General features: G+C 44.5%; 1 protein-coding gene across 6 annotated transcripts in view; it reads right to left on the bottom strand.

The window, feature by feature from the left end:
* The window catches only part of LRCH1 (leucine rich repeats and calponin homology domain containing 1), a 330,560-nt gene that overhangs the window by 14,922 nt on the left and 297,694 nt on the right, over positions 1-17,944 (bottom strand). The window lies entirely within an intron of this gene.

Here is a 17,944-nt window from a genome sequence, read left to right as displayed (position 1 = left end):
GCGAGATTATGGGCGGGTACTTGGATGACGCTGGTGATGACAAGTGGCTACCCATAATCTCGCGCCTGCGCAATAACATCACTGGCGCTCGTGATTTAAAAACAGCGCTGTCCAGCGATAGTGCCACTGCGCATGCGCGAGATTATGGGCGGATACTTAGATGATGCTGGTGATGACAATGTCATCACTAGCGTCATCCAAGTAGCCGCCCATAATCTCGCGCATGCGCAGTGGCACTATTGCTGGACACTTCAAATCGCGAGCGCCGGTGATGTTATTGCGCAGGCACGAGATTATGGGTGGCTACTTGGATGACGCTAGTGATGACAATCTCATCACTAGAGTCATCAAAGTACCCACCCATAATCTCGTGCCTGCGCAATAACATCACCGGCGCTCGCGATTTGAACAGTGCTCAGTCCCGCGATAGTGCCACTGGGCATGCGCGAGACTTCAGGAGCACTGAGTAACAGGAGGAAGGTAGCCTCATCTATGTCAATCAACACTGGGGCACGGCGAACAGCGGCAGAAGGGGGAATAACGAACGCAATACAGCCCGCCAACAAAGCTCATTAGCATACCAAAAGGTAAGATTTTATAAAGTTTTTATTTAGGGCTGAAAGGGGGGCCAGTAGCAATGAACCTTTCTAGAATGCAGCCCAGGAGCTGCAGACGGGGATTCTTTTAGTTTCATAGCGAAATTTCTAGTGACATGTTCCCTTTAACAGAAATAAACACTTGAAATTTATTGACATGCACTTGTATATGGTTTGATTTCTTTGCTGTGTGGACTGAATGGGATGTTATTGACATCTGGTGAGAAATTCAGGTCAATAGCACCTTAGGAATATAGTTACTTAAAAACTGGTGAAGTGTTTCGTACTAATTTTACCCACTGTGTATTATTATACGTATTCTGTATTTCTACGGTACTAGTTAAAAATCATGTTTATTTTTGCTAAAAATGAAGATGTCCATCCTATATACTTTAAGGAATGCAATAAATCATCCTGTTTGTTCAAAGAGGTTCTTTTAGGATGATAATCTCTTGTTAAAATGAAAGCTGATCTTGCAATTAGTTGATCACCGTGAATATGGCAGTGCCTGGCTTCACAAATAGCAGGTTATTTAATACATACAAGAGTGCCCAGACTGCACTTTTTGGCACTTAAGCAATTACAAACCCTGCTGACAATGGAAAAGTATAGGCCTTCCATGGAAGCACAAATTGAGGTTTGTGTTATCACTATGTAAATTGACTGCAATTATACTCATTTGGCAAATTGCTATTACGTGTTTTTTGAGATGTTGTTTATGCAGTACACGGCATTATTCATTAAGCAGTGGATCCAAAAACAGGATAAGATCCACAGAAATACCTAAGCCACAATCTATGAGGTTGTTAACAGGAACCATTTTTTGCAGTCTTTTTTTTCTGCACTGAAAGCCAAAGTGGTGCCAATAAAAATTCTGCGTACAATACATGTGTTTTTTGCATTCCTCAACCATTTTAACAAGGCTAAAATGCTGAAAGTATTGACAAGCTCTTTGTAAAAACACATCAAGGCTCAATATATATGGGTAATAAAAACAGAGTTTCCATGGGATTTCAGAAATCTCATTAATTACGCTAAAACCGTACAATGCCGCTTATCACTGCACAAAAAAAATTCAGCTGACGTTTTCTTATAACTTAGGCTTACATTGCTTTCTATCACTGCTAACCGGTACTGGTACTCAAAGTGTTAAAACAGCCACTGAAAAGCAAATAGAACATCAAATAACAATAATGGCTTTCTATTGAAGTGTGCCTGTTGTCAGATCCTTGATCTTGTATTAAAGGCTTTATAGTTAATTAAAAGCCAACGGCAATAATCACATCATGAGTAGTGAAGTGTGCATCACGGATGGTGCCGAATATCAGCGGACCTATGACCTATCCGTCATCTTCCTCCCTGCATTGCAAAAAGGGCACGCTTCCCTCGAGTGTTCACCATTCGTAAATGCTATAAGAGTGTTCTCCCGGGAATGTGAAAAAAGCAATGTGACATTTATACAACAGAGATGTCTCGTATTCTAGTGCATTAGATGGATGCGAACCATTAATACGTGCTGCATAAGCCAAGAGAATACTTTATAATGGCAAGGATGGGAAGATAATAATGAGTGCGGGGCTCCAGTAAATAAGGGCATTGTTAAAGTTACAACCATACAATTTAGAAAAATAATGTCGGCATTGGACATTTTTCAAGAATAAAAAAAGGCATCTAAATGATAAATTTCTGCTTGTAACCAAGGAGGAAGCTTTCTCCTTATGGAGAGTGACACACCAGGTCTGGCATGCCAGTATGAGGAGACTTAAACGCCTAATATGCTCCTCTGGGAAACTTAATACATTTCCCAGATGAGCATGCAAGGGGTATAAAGGGAATTTGTCATCACTTTGACCTTTTTACACTGTTAATATGAGCATACAGGTTGTAGACTGCTGACAATAGTCTTACCTTTATGTCTCATATCAGATGCCGTGTTGTGGAAAAATCATCTTTTATCACTATGTAAATGAGCTCTTCCTATGAGCTATGGAGCGGACCTCCCGATGAAGCTGTTGCGAAATGCGCGTCGAGTTGTGGGGCGGTGTGTTTGGTCAGGGCACTAACTGGTGGGTATCTCCCCCATGGGAGCATCTGTCTGATTTGCGTATTTTGCTGGTTACATGCAGTCTTTCATGGATAGCAACTATTAGGCAGTATTTACTGCAAATTTCAAGCCTTCTGGTGGCATAATGGGAATGGATATCACCAAACTGATATATTAGTTTTGTATTAGAGGCATTACATCTAACATTGATAATTATATAATTCTATGCTATTATTACTGTGTAATGCCATTTGATCCACTAACGTTTAGTTTAGTTTGGTACCATGTCATGCTGCATGAATTTATCTTGTTGTTTATCCAATTGCTGCAGATTATCTGTCTTGGTAACTGTTGTTATACAGAAGGTGTAACCATTTAATCACCAACAACATTGGATTTTCCTATATATATTGTTCTTTCAGAGCTCCCATGAACTCCTTCTATTTGCCTTAAGCCAGGGGTGGGGAACCTTTTTACTGCCGGGGGCCATTTGGAATTTCCTACTAACCTTTGGGGGCCGCACAACATTATCAACCTGAAAAATAACCCTGCTATATTTGGTCAAACGATTAATTAACTCACCCCTATTGTGGTGGCCGGAGCTGCTTCTCTTTGGTGCGATTGTGATGTTCGGTGATATTGATCATCTTGTTTCTCACAGCTGCTTTTCCAGGTTTGTCTCTGTCTGGAGATGCTGGGGGCATACACATCACAGGAGGGGCCAGGGCGCATAAATTACAGGAGACACTGGGAGTACACATCACAGGAGGGGCTGGGGCATTTACATCACAGGAGGGGCTGGGGCATATACATCACAGGAGGGGCTGGGGCATATACATCACAGGAGGGGCTGGGGCATATACATCACAGGAGGGGCTGGGGCATATACATCACAGGAGGGGCTGGGGCATATACATCACAGGATGGGCTGGGGCATATACATCACAGGATGGGCTGGGGCATATACATCACAGGAGGGGCTGGGGCATATACATCACAGGAGGGGCTGGGGCATATACATCACAGGAGGGGCTGGGGCATGGACAGCCCTGGCGGTGGCACAGACATGACTGGGGACACGCACAGCACTGGGTGGCAGCACGCACTGCACTGGGTGGCAGCACGCACTGCACTGGGTGGCAGCACGCACTGCACTGGGTGGCAGCACGCACTGCACTGGGTGGCAGCACGCACTGCACTGGGTGGCAGCACGCACTGCACTGGGTGGCAGCACGCACTGCACTGGGTGGCAGCACGCACTGCACTGGGTGGCAGCACTAGGGAGACAGACAGGTCTGGGGGAACATAGACATCAACAGGAGAGCACGGACTGGGGAGCATAGAAAACAGTGGGAGGGTACAGACAGCAGTAGCGAGTTAAGAGCACTGAGGGGTGGCACACAGCACTGGGGAGCATGGACAGCATAAGGGGGGCACAGGCAGCACTCACCGTGGCATGGACAGCACTGGTGGCAGCATGGACAGCATTAGGTGGTGCGGACAGCACTGGTGGGGGGGTATAAACATCACCCAGGGGGTACAGACAGCACTAGGGGGGGCACGGACAGCAGTGAGGGGTTACACCGCGCTGAGTGGGTACACAGCACTAGGGTGTACACAGCATTAGGGGGTACACACAGCACTAGGGGGTACACAGCACTGGGGGGTACACACTGTACTGGGAGGTACACAGCATGAGGGGGTACACACAGCACGAGGGGGTACACAGCACGAGGGGATACACAGCACGAGGGGGTACACACAGCATTAAGGGGTACACACAGCATTAAGGGGTACACACAGCATTAGGGGGTACTCACTGTAATAGGGGGTACTCACTGTACTAGGGGGTAAACACTGCACTAGGGGGTACACACTGCACTAGGGGGTACACAGCACGAGGGGGTACACACAGCATTGGGGGGTACATACAGCACGAGGGGGTACACAGCACGAGGGGGTACACACAGCATTGGGGGGTACATACAGCATTGGGGGGTACACACAGTACGAGGGGGTACACAGCACTGAGCGGGGGGGGGCAGCGATGGGTTGAGTACTCGCAGTGAGGGGGAGGGAGAGTCACACACACACAGCAGGTCCAGGAGGCTGGTAAACCTGCTGCAGCTCTGCAGCGTGCTGCTTACCCGCCCACCAGAGCGCACAGGCCGGGGATAAGCCTAGAATGTATGGGCTGCAGTCAGGTCCTGGAAGTCAGGATCTGGAGAGAGCCCGTACATTCTAGCATCTACCCACAGGGCATAAGGCAGTGGGATTTAAAGGGCCGGCAGCCGGGAAAAGCGCAATGGTCCCCGGGAATGTGCCCGGGGGCCGCATAAAAAGTCGTCACGGGCCGTATACGGCCCGCGGGCCGGAGGTTCCCCACCCCTGCCTTAAGCAATACAAAAAGCTCTGTACTCATCCACACTGCCCGATTTGTCCTGTGTGTTGATTTTAAATCATTAGTGTCTGTGTAAAGCTGCTTTCACACTACGTTTTTTTAACATGTGTCATTAACGTTTTTTTAACGTAAAAACGGATTCAGTGCAAATGCGTTTTCATTTCAATGCATTTGCAATGGACTCGTGTCAACATGCGTTCACATGTATTTGTTGCGTGCGTTATAGTGAGGATCCAGCGACTTGCAGTTTTTTAACTATTTTCAAAAACGCTACTTGTTGCGTTTTTGAGCTGCGTCCAAATACTGCAAATCGCTGGATCCTGACTAAATAGCACGCAAACGCATGTGAACGCTGGCATGCTAATAGACAGGATCCTGCTTGCTCTACTGAGCATGCCCAGAAACCAGCCTGGCGTGATCAGTCCCTCTCGCCCCCTCCTCTCTCCTCTACCTTTTTCTCTCTCTCCCCCGCCTGAGAGCGGCGGACGCTCGTAACCAAGGTAAATATCGGGTAACCAAGCAAAGCGCTTCTTAGTTACCCGATGTTTACCTTGGTTACGTGTGCAGGGAGCTGGCTCCTAGCAGCTGCGGACGCTCGTAACCAAGGTAAATATCGGGTATTCAAGCAAAGCACTTCACTTAGTTACCCGATGTTTACCTTGGTTACAGCTTACTGCAGCTGTCAGATGCCGGCTCCCAGTCTCACGTTCAGTTCCCCTCACTCCCGATCACATGACTCCAATGCCCGCCCATAAACTTCAAGTGACAGGATCCTGCAAAATAACACATGCGTTTGCAATGTGTTTTTCTTTGCAAAAACAGGATCCGCTTTTGCAGCAAAAAAACGTTCATGACACATGCTAAAAAAAAATGTAGTGTGAAAGCAGCCTAATCCTGTTTGTGTTGCGCACAAAAATAAAAAAAACTTTATATATTCATAATCTATGGTTTATTTAGCTTTTATCAATGTCTTATGAGTGTCATGAAGAGTCAGTTTTCAAAAAGTAATTCATGGTATGGTGACTTTGGTCAATTATAATAATTAATATGTACATTATGAATCAACGTATTCTTTTGTATCTAGCATCCGCTCCATAGCGAAGCATGGAAGAGTTAATTTACATAAAGTGATAAAAGAGGATATTTCCATAACACTGCATCTGATATGAGGCAGATAGGTATGACATTTTTCAGCAGTCTATAACCTGTGTTTCCATGTTAAGGCTGAGACCACACTTTGCGTTTCCACCTGCGTTTTAGGTGCTTTTTAGGTCCGTTTTGAGCTGCACCTTTTTCATGCCAAAAGGCATGCGTTTTGATTTCACAGCAAAGTCTATGAAAAATGGGGATTTCTAGACCCCACTTTGCGTTTCTAAACGCTGCGTTTAATTTGCAGATTTTGTGGCAAAAACCATGCGTTCAAAGAAGCAGCATGTCAATTGTTTTTGCCATTTTGGGTGCGTTTTGGTAACATTGTAGTCAATGAGAAATGGGAAAAACCAAGATTCCTTCAAATTCCTGCGTTTTACCTGCTTTTTCAGTGCAGAAAACATGCGTTTTGGACTTCAAAATAATGATTTGCTATGTCCCTTTACACACACACATAATCCGACAATTAAATTTAAGAAAAATATGCATTTATTGCTATTTTAGCGATAAAATGTATATTACCGCTATAATTTAATGAAATATATCTATTTTCATTATTTTTCCCATTAATATAGATATGATCCTTTTTTTTTCCTCTTTTTTTCATTATGTTTGACTGTTTAAACTTTATTTAGCAGTGTATTGATGTTCAAAACGCATCTGTCAAAACGCAGGTGAAAAAGCATGTAAAAAGCGCTGAAAACGCATCACAAAAGCGGTAAATATGCATGCGTTTTCAGCGCTAAAGTTCTGAAAAAGGCAACTTTGGTCAAATCAATTAAGCCAAAAACGTGCGTTTAGAACTGCAAGTAGGTGAACGCAAAGTGCGGTCTCAGCCTTACAGTTTAAAAAGGTCAAAGTGGTGACAGATTTCCTTTAAGGCCCTGTACGCACTTACCGGATTTTGCCGCGGATTTTCTGCGGATTTGCTGCATATTTCGCTGCAGAAAATGTTCATAACATCTCTGCAGTGAATCACCAGCAAAACCTATGGGAAAAAAAAATCCTGTGCGCACTAGGCGGATTTTGACAGCTGCATGTTTTGCTGCGGGATTTCACTCCATTGACTCCAATGTAATCATGAAATCCCGCAGGGAATAACGCAGGCAGCAAATTCTGTGCGGTTCACTGCGTTTTCCTGCGTTATTCCCTGCGGTATTTCGCGGTTTACCTGCGGTAATGTACATCGCTTGCCTGCGGTTTTGCAGGGAAGTGATGTCATTACAGGAAGAGGAAGCGGAGCAGAGTAAACACACACAGATCACAGACACACACACATCACAGACACATAGAACACAGACACATAGAACACACATAGAAGTCAAACGGAAATATAGAAAACAAAAAACACGTGGGCTCCGCTGTATATTTACCGTCCAGCCGAGGTAAGCACACAGCGGCGGCCCGGTATTCTCAGGCTGGGGAGGGAGAGGGGCAGGGTTAATGTCCCCCGCCTCACTCCCCCTCCCGCAGCCTTGAATATCAGCCGCAGCTGCCCCGGGACTGTCGCATGCATTATGCGGCAGTACCGGAGTGTCCCCGGCTCTTCTTGCTGCCGTGTAGCAGTGGCGGTCAAGGTAATTCAAGGAGTAAATGGTGGCGGATCGCCGCCACTAAGTCCAGGCTTGATCATGGCAGCGTCTATGAGACAGCTGACATGATCAACCCGTAAGTAAAGTGAAAAAACACACCGAAAAATCCTTTATTTTAAATAAAACACAAATAAGCCTCGTTCACCCTTTTATTAACCCCTCCTGAAACAAAGCTCCGACGTAATCCACAGCTCCGGCGTCCTGCGATGCTAGCATCCAGCCGCGACTGATACAGACACTGCTGAATGTAGCCTCGCAGCGAGACAGCAGAGGTAACTCCAGGGCATTTCCCACGGCCGGTAATGTGAACTCACTGCCGACCGTGAGAAATGCAGTGTGCTCACAGGGACTCTATCTATCTATCTATCTATCTATCCCTCTATCTATCATCCTTCTATCTATCCCTCTGTCTGTCTATCTATCTATTCTTCTGTCTATTTCTCTATCTCAGAATGAAATGACTTTTTTTTTTTCTTTCAATGCGCTTTATTGCATTGAATGCAATAAAGCACATACCAACCCGCACGTGGCAAAACCGCGGCAATACCGCGGTAAAACTGCAGCAAACCGCGGCAAACCGCATTCGGTTTTCGGGTGCGGTTTGCCGCGTTTTTTTACCGCGGATGCGGTAATCTTTGAATACCTGCAGAATTTTCTTGAGAAAATTCCATTTTCCAGTGCGCACAGGGCCTAAGCCTCTTTATACTGGCATGCCAGGAAAAACCTGGTGTGTCACTCTCCATAAGGAGAAAACCTCCCCCTTAGATCCCAGTCTTAGCTCTCACCTAGCCAAACCAGGTGTCTGCAAATTGAGATTCTGGTTTGGCTTATTTATCCCAAGTCATATGACAAGGCTTGTTTAAAGAGTCGATATTGACTTTTAGGATAGTTACTTCCAATAGGTGGCAATAGAGTTCAAATCCTCCCTGAAGAGGCAATTTGCCTGTTTGTAACTAAGTAAGTTCATGTAGCAGAGGGCAGATGTATTTGTGAACGCAGGGAATTTTTACTGGGACTACAGAAATAAGTTCTCTGTTTTCTAATTTATGCAACTACATAAAATCTAAGACTCATCTGTCGGTCTATGACCAGGATGACCCGCTATATCATGGCTTGAAAATTATTTACACTTCCATATTGTATTATTCTGCTACATTTCTGCAGTTATTTTAGAACATGGTTTTCATTATACAAAGTTTTATGACATTTTCAATTTATTGCAATGACCAGAAGACCTTTAAAAAATCTTGTCAAAACACTGCACAAAAAGATAATTATTTTTTGTCCATTTTCAAACATTTTTATCCCATTAACTTCATAGAGAAAGAGTTCAGGTGTATGAAGTTGCATGACATCTACTGTATTTTTCGGACTATAACACGCACTTTTTTCCCCCCACATTTTGGGGGAAAGTAGGGGGTGCTTTTTATAGTCTGATGGCGGCGGGGATCGGGGATGCGGTGGTGGTGGAGCGGGTCATCAGAGGCAGGAGCAGGCTGTAGCCACGCCTACCGTGACCACGTGGGCCTGCTCATTAGCCTCATTTCATATGCACTGCATCACGACGCCCATCATGTCTCAGCCCTGAAGCCGGTGCACGGCGTCCGCACATACTAAACAGCCGGCCCGTGTGATCATCCTTGGCTCCTACAGCCTGGCGTGAACATGTGTGGCTATATTCACTGCCCCCGCGTATCATCATCAGCGCGGGGGGCAATGAATAAGTATACTCACCAGTCCCTACAGCATTGAAATATCCCCCTGTCTGCCTGCCCACTGATGTGTATGGAGAGCAATGCGCACAGCGATAACATCATTGCTGTGCGCACAGCTCCACACAGGTCAGCGGTGCTGCTGCTGGCACAGACAGGAAGACAAGCAGTGCTGCGTGGCATGAGGAAAGATGAGTATACAGCGGGGGTCCTCCAATTGTGACCGCATATCAGGCCGTGGCTGAAGTGAGAGCGAGATAAGCAATGTATTCAGTCAGGTGATGTGAGGTGACAGCTGGTGTCCCCGCTGCTCACTTTACTTGCGGCCTGACCCTCACAGTGAGCAGTCGTGCTCTATAGCCACTCTCTGTGATTGTCAGATGTAGCAGATCTGGATGCGTCATGGGACCTAGTGTGAATTACTCTAACCTGAAAGGGTGTTTAGGGGTTAATAAAGTGGTGAAAGAGGGTTTTTTTTTTGTCTTTCATTTCAAATAAAGGATTTTTTAGGTGATTGTGTTTATTTACTTTCACTTACAGCTTAGTGATGGGGGGGTGTCTCATAGACGCCTACCATCACTAAGCTAGGACTTAGTTGCAGCTATGGGCTGCTGCTATTAACTCCTTATTACCAGGACAACCGGGATGAGCCAGGAAAAGTCCCAGGACTGTCGCCTCTATTGGATGCGGCAATTCTGGGCAGCTGCTGGCTGATATTCTTAGGCTTGGGGGTCTCCCCATAATGTGGGTCTCCCCAGCCTGAGAATACCACCCCAGCTGTGAGACTTTATCTTGGCTGGATATCAAAATTGGGGGAGACCGCACATCGTCTTTTTTTTTAATTATTTATTTACTTAATTTACTGTACGATATAGACCTGCCCACCGACATCTGTGATTGGCTGTAGTCAGCCAGCTGTCACTCAACGTGGGGGCCGGTCTGCCTGCAACCAATCACAGCCACCGGTGAGCAGGGAAGGAGTGAATGTTATGAGCCTAATGAGCGTCCGACTCCGGAAGATGAAAGAGCTGCCGTGGCAGCAGTATGACAGCCGACTGGTGATCGGTGAGTATGTAGCGCTTGCTCCTACCCCTTTGCGTTCGATTCTGGTCCCCATAGACTTTATATGGAGAGCAATATTTGGCCAAATACCAGCCCTCCGAACGCAGGGACAAGACGCAAAAAAATTTGACATGCTGCATCTTTGTGGTCACCAAAAAGACGCAGCCAAAAAAAACTGCAATGTGCGGACAGCAAAACTGAAATCTCAGACTTTGCTGGGGAAGGAAATTCATGCAGTTTTGAGACCAAAACTGCACTCAAAAAATGCACAAAAATTAGGCAAAAAACGCAGCATGCGCACATAGCCTAAACGTTTATGTTTTTATGTGATGTGGGACATATATACAAGGATGGGTATAATATACAAGGCAGGAGGCTCATTACCAGGATGGGGTACCTTAGTAGAGAATTTGGAGACATTACCCGCATAACCGTGTCAGCTGCAGATCCTCACCCCATAACAGTGTGTCATGACCACATTTTTTGCGTAAAATTTTATTTTCCTATTTTCTTCCTCTAAAAGCAGGGTGCGTGTTATGGTCCGGTGCGTCTTATAGTCCGAAAAATACGGTACTTTTCTGTAGCTATAAATACTTAGAAAATGTACATCATTTCTTTTTTTTCATTTTGCTGATCATAGCAAAGCTGTAGTAATTATGGATTGATGAATGAACATCCTCCCATAGAAATATTAATCTCAACAATTGCATTCCCCCACTTCACGCATATTTCTAATATGCCATTTTCATCATACATATATTTACCATAATATGGTTTCCATAATCACAGTTCTGGGAAAATGTTGTTTTTCTTTTTTAGTCTGTATGAAGTTGAATGTTTTTGAGGTGCGAAAATAACGTAACTTTCTGCAACATTATTCCAGACCTCACCTTAATGATGTACTCTTACAAGTTTGACCTAAGATTCTAAAGTGTAATCTGCAGATTAATAAGGTTCTGACATTGTGCAGCAGTCACACTAAGAGCCCTGCTGCCAGGAGGAAATTAACTTTATTCCTTCCGGCAGCTTCAGCATTGCATCATACAGAGCCATCTGTCAGTTAGTTCCGAGTTCCGGGGCATACAGCATCCTCTCACTTAGCACAGAGCAGTGACTGATACCGCTGAGGCCGCACACTTATGACTGGAAGAACATGGCTGCTGGGATGAATAAAGTCATTTCCTCCTGGCAGTGGGGTGCTCAGTGCAGCAGGTGCACGATGTCAACACATCATTTATCCCTTAACGACCGCGGGCAGTAAAAAACATCCTAAGCGGTCATAGTCTAATCTCCGCCGGCTCCTGCCAGCAGCTGGCAGGGATCCGCGCACATCAGCTGATTTGTACGCTTTGAAGGCACGAGTGGATCCGTGTTCCACCCATGCCTGTTAACCCCTTATATTGCACTGTCAAAATGTGATGGAGCTATTTACATCCTCACTGCGATAAATCTGTACTCACTGTGAGTTGATGGTTGTCATGGTAGCACAGGGTCATGTGATGACTCCTGTAGCTCACATGACTCACTTCCTGTTTCACCTGGCCGAGGACTGCAGGTTTACAAGAGGTCAGTTTTTCTGCTGATTTCAGCTGTGTAGCTGTGATCAACAGCAAAGAATGAGCGATCAGACTGCTGATCCCTATAGTCCCCTAGGGGAACTGGTAAAATAATAAAAAGTTAAAAAAAAAAGTTTAAAAAAAAAATTAAAAATAACCTAAAAAGTTCAAATTACCCCTCCTTTCGCCCCACTGAAAATTAAATGTGTTAAAAAAATTAAAAAAATATACACATAATTGGTATTGCCGTGTTCAGAAATGCCCAATCTACCAAAATATAAAATCAATTAATCTGATCGATAAATGGCGTACTGGGAAAAAAAAGAAATGCCAAAATTATGTTTTTTGGTTGCCACAAATTTTGCGCAAAATGCAATATTAGGCGATCAAAACGTAGCATCTGTGCAAAAATGGTACCATTAAAAATGTCAGCTTGAGAAGCAAAAAATAAGCCGTCAATGAGCCATAGATCCCGAAAAATGAAAAAGCTATGGGTCGCAGAAAATGGCGCAAAAAGTGTACCACTTTTTTTTTAAACAAACTTCTCATTTTTTTTTAACCCCTTAGCTAAAAGTACACTTATACATGTTTAGTGTCTACAAACTCGTACCAACCTGAGGCATCACACCGATACATCAGTTTTACCATATAGTGAACAAGGTTAATAAAATATCTCAAAAACCATCATGCAATTGTACTTTATTCTGCAACTTTTCTGCACTTGGAATTTTTTTGCCGTTTTCCAGTTCACTATATGGTAAAACTTCATTTAAAAGTACAACTCGTCCCGCAAAAAGCCCTCACATGGCAAGACTGACGGAAAAATAAAAAAGTTACGGCTCTCAGAAGAAGGGGAGCAAAAAATATGATATCTTCCTTTTAAGCTAGGCATGCACATAAGATACACTGTCCAACAGCTATCTCTGCTGACTCCCGCAGACACAGGAATGCTCTGCTGAGCAAAGTGTTGTGTGTTGGCTATGTGAGAGTCACTGTCCGGCTCCTCTGGCACCAGTTTATCTCAAGTCAAGATGCATACATACACATGTGAGATGTTAAGTCAATCTTACCAAAATCAGTGCCACCTTCTAGTGTGTATATACATATATATATATATATATATATATATATATATATATATATATATATTTATTTTTAAAAAGTTATTCAAAGGTTTTACTAATTAAGAAAACACAATTCAAAGAAAGCAGACAGAACAAGCAAAAGGTAATCAGTGATGGATTGGTTGTTCTTTGAAGTGCACAAAAGTCTTAGGCTATGTGCCCACGCGCTCTGCACCACAGCGTAAAAGGTCCGCTTCAGAGCGTAGCTGAAAAGCTCCGTTCTGAAGCGCCTGGTGCCTGCAGAATTTGTGCGCTCTGAATGCTACCTCTCCCTATAGACAGCATGCAAAGCGCAGGAAAGAAGTGACATGTGGGCATGGGTTAGGCACAATCTTCATAGATTGTGCTGGGGATGCAGGACGCATGCAGATCGCAGCGTAACTGCATGAAAATACGCTACGTGGGAAGATAGGCTTACTCACCAACTTATTATTTATATGGGTTATCCAGTAGTTTTCTATTCATACCCTATATTCTGGAATATAAGATCAGTGAAGGTTCAGCATCTGGCCCCCACATCGATCTGCTGTTATCACTTCCAGTGTGTCATGGTGACTGTCTCGCATATCTCCTTAGTGCCGTCCCACTCACCATCACCACATGGCATCTACTCGTGTTAGGTCTCCCTGCTGAGTTGTTTGATACAGCACCCCTTCCATTGTTGATTCTGCTTCTGTGGCTTACATTTGGACTTACGGGGAAGGGGTGGGGGGGGGGGGGGCAAAGCCGGTCTCTGCAGGAATTTAACCCTACGGTGTCCTGCAGAGATTAGGTTTCCTCGCCAATCTGGTTTTAGCAGGGCCTATTTAAGGCAGCTCCTCCCACCTCTCTCTGCCCAATCGATGTTGCTAGTCAGTTTGTCAGTTATTGACCCTTCTTGCGTACCCATCCTATCTGACCTGTCTGCTCCTGACCTCTGTGTTACAGGGTGACAGGGTATAACAGGGGACTGGGGCTCCTAAACTGGTCCTCAAGCTAGGAGGGCCCCAAGTGTCCCTGATCCCAGAGATACTTCTGATGGTGAAGATATGTGAGCCACCTTCCTACCAATGCTTCTGACCAGCCCTGATCTAGTACCCCCTCCCTCCTTACCCTGGTAGGGGGCTGAGACAGAATCATGTTAACACCAACCAGAGGAAAACGAAACTCTATCACACAGCATGCTCACACAGAGTAATCAGACAACAAGTGATAAGGAGGAAAACTAAAGCAGGAAATAACCAGATAACAAGAGGTTATCTACAGCACACCAAGCAACACACAGTAAATCACCAGACTGGAAATCAACAGCACACGGACTGGTATAGCAGAAAGCTATAGTTGGTAAAGGTAGACAAATTCCTCCATCTTAACAAGGTAGGCAGTACCTGTGATATGTCTCCCACAACATGTGATCCAAAAGGTAACAAGCAGGCTAGCAGAAATTAACTCTAGTCCAATCACTAGTGAGCAGACAGCTGGTCGACGCCCAAGCCTGCCTGTGCAACTCAGAAGCACCCTCCAGTCAGCTGCTGCAGACCCAGGGACTGCCCTGAAGTGACACCTGGTGCCTGCTAGCAGCCAAGCCCATACTCACCATCAGAGGTACGAGCGAAGACCTGGTAGACTCTAAGTCATGCCCCTCCAGGTTAGTGGGTCCACCCACCAGTGTGAAATACACCCGCCAGCATTACACAGTGGTGGCTAAATATAAACAGTATAATGATAGGTCATCAATATAAAAGTCCTAGTAGATTTGGTCACCACACTGGTAATGATTACTTATCTGTTCAGATAAATGGAACTTATCTGATGTAGCCAGTGATTGGTCACTAAACAATGTGACAAAGCTGTCTCACTGTTTACATTTATTCACTGCCATAGCCGTTAGCAGCTGATCATTGGGGGTGCTAGGTATCTAGCCATCACTGATAGTGATCTACCAGTTGTTTGGTCATTAATATCAATGTAGTGTAAAACTCTTTAAAGAGGACCTATCACTAGGTCAAAGGCGGACAGACAGTTTTTGCTCGTTCTATTCCTGCTGCTCCACTGGGTATTCTCTTTTTGTATTTCTTTATTAATTCAATCCGACAAATTATTCCAGAGGTACGGGCCTTTTTAATTAGTAGTAGATTTTATGGTATTTTTACCAAGGGAGGTGGCTTACAGATTCTCTAGGGAAGTGCTTTTAGGCTGCTCTGCATTATTACCCTGTGAACCATGCCTCCTGGTAAAGACTAGAAAAATTAGCACTAAATAAAAAGGCCTACATCTCTGGAATCGTATGGTGAATTTACAAAGCAAAAAAAAAAAAAAACTGAGGATACCAGCGGGCACAAAATAGGAGCACCACAATTTTGTTGCGGACAGGTCTTCTATAACATTTTTCTTGCTCATTAGATTTTATGTAGTCAATATTTTTTATTTCCTACTGATTGGATGAAAAGGTTTCAGAATCAGTAATTGTAAATGTTCTCACAATAAAGGTTCATTTGGACGTTCTTTTGCGCTTACAAGCTCTATCCCTGTTTTCAATTTATAAAACTCTTTTAGGCCGCTTTCACATTGCGTTTTCACCTACGTTCACTGGTCCCATCGGGGCATTTGTCTGAACCCCCCTTTTCCCCGCAAAACATGTTTCGGACGGATGCCCTGACGGGACCAGTGAACGTAGGTGAAAACACAATGTGAAAGCGGCATTAGTCTATGGGCCCGTTCACATGTCCACATTTTTGTGTGAAACAAGTGGTTTGAGCAAACTCCTGGAGCCAGGTTTGGTATTGATCTGAGTGATCAAAATCAGCAATACAAGTCTCAGTCAGAGAACATAAATCAGACCACATTCTGATTCCATCCGAGTGTTGTCCATTTTTCACAGACTGTTACATAAGACAAACTTTTCTTATTTAGTTCTTATCCGAGAAAAACTGATAATTGGATAAACTCGGATGAAACTAAACAGAATCGCAGATAGAACTAGGACTGTTTTTCTGGTAAGTAAAAAAAAAAAAGGCAGGTCTGAATGAGCCATAAGAATAATAGTATTCTTATGCTACAAAACACTATCTTCCATAAACAAAATGATACATTTTCTTTCACAGTAATATACTAAAAATAGCAATTATTTAGATTATATTTATTATACAGTCTGTATATTCCGTACCTAGATCTGGTGGCACATAAAGTGACTATTAGCTTGACATTTTCTTCTTATGGATGAATTGTGATCATAGCATGAATCCCTTTTCAGAAACATCTGAATCCGTCTTGCAGCTTATTAGGGAAGCCATGCATTGCTCATAACGGGTGGATTCAAATGTTTGCTTCATTTACATCATGGAAGGCTATATGCTAATAAAGAAGTGTCCTTCACATTTAATGCAAATACCGTGTGCTAGACATATATTATAAAATTAGAATGACAAAATAAGCATCTATGGCACTAGTCTACTGCATGCACAGAATATTGATGACCAGCATGGAAATATGATTATGGCTGCCAGACACCACCAGCATGCTACCATGCCCATCCTCTGCTGCAGCAGTTGAATGCAGCTCATGCTGTGCAAAAGCCAGGACAAGCACAGGAGATCATTGGCGTTTACATGGCTTCCCACTGTAATCAAGTCTACACTGGTATACTGTGTGAGTGTAAAGCAAATGCAATGTAACAAGTACCGTATTTTTCGTTTTATAAGACGCATCGGTTATAAGACACACCCCAAATAAAATTTAGAGGGAAAAAAAGGGGGGGGGTGGGAAAACCCCAAACCATGGGGTCCGTTTTATAGTCCGGTGTTGTCTTACCGGAGGGGGGGGCAGCAGTGGACTGGGGGTCACAGGAGGCAGGGGCGGTACTGGAGTACGACGATGCTGCGGATGGCGGAGAGGGGGGCCCAGATACTCACTGCGGGCTACGGCGCTGCTCTGTCCTGGGGTTTCAAAGAAATGAAGGCCGGAGTCAGCACGTACGCTACTGAGAGGTCCATCTGCACATGCGCTGAGCCTGGGTGCCATTATTTGAAGTATTCACCGCCAACATCTTTAGAATGGCCCGTGCCTCATAAACGGCCGCACAGAGCCTTGCTGCCCGTCGCACAGAGCTTCGCTGCCCGCAGCCCTGTCACACAGCAGCGCCCACTGCACAGCATTGCCCCTAACTCTTGTGACGCCTCTCCACCTTGCCCGGTAAACTACATTCGGATTTTAAGATGCATCCTTCATTTTCCTCCCAAATTTTTAGGAGGAAAAGTGCGTCTTATAATCCGAAAAATATGGTAATTATACAAATACATTTTGGGTTTTAGTCCTGGAAGGGTGTTATCTGTATAAGGGTACGTGCCTACAATCAGGAATAGCAGCGTTTTGGATGCAGCTTGTTTTCCCTACGTCCAAAATGCTGCATTGCACAGTATAAGCACAGTGGATGAGATTTCTATAAATCCCGTGCTCTCTGTGCTTCTTTTAGACATAGTGTAAACTGCCCTGCAGTGCAGCTTCCTGAGCATGTGAACTAATGCTTGCGGAGAGAGAAAGTCCACAGCTACCAGAACCCTGACCGTGGGCACGGACACTGCATTCTCCTGTTGAGAACACTCATGTCGGATCGTGGGCACATACCCAAAGGAGAGATCACATGTTGCAGATTTGCAATGGATTTGGTTTTAGGCATATGGAAAATCTGCAGAAAATTATAGGAGCACCATATGCCGTAAATTATTTCCGT

The sequence above is a fragment of the Anomaloglossus baeobatrachus genome, chromosome 2 (genome assembly GCF_048569485.1).
Source record: "Anomaloglossus baeobatrachus isolate aAnoBae1 chromosome 2, aAnoBae1.hap1, whole genome shotgun sequence".
Taxonomy (NCBI): domain Eukaryota; kingdom Metazoa; phylum Chordata; class Amphibia; order Anura; family Aromobatidae; genus Anomaloglossus; species Anomaloglossus baeobatrachus.
The sequence above is the reverse complement of the archived record's forward strand: the minus strand, read 5'-3'. Positions and strand labels throughout refer to the sequence as shown.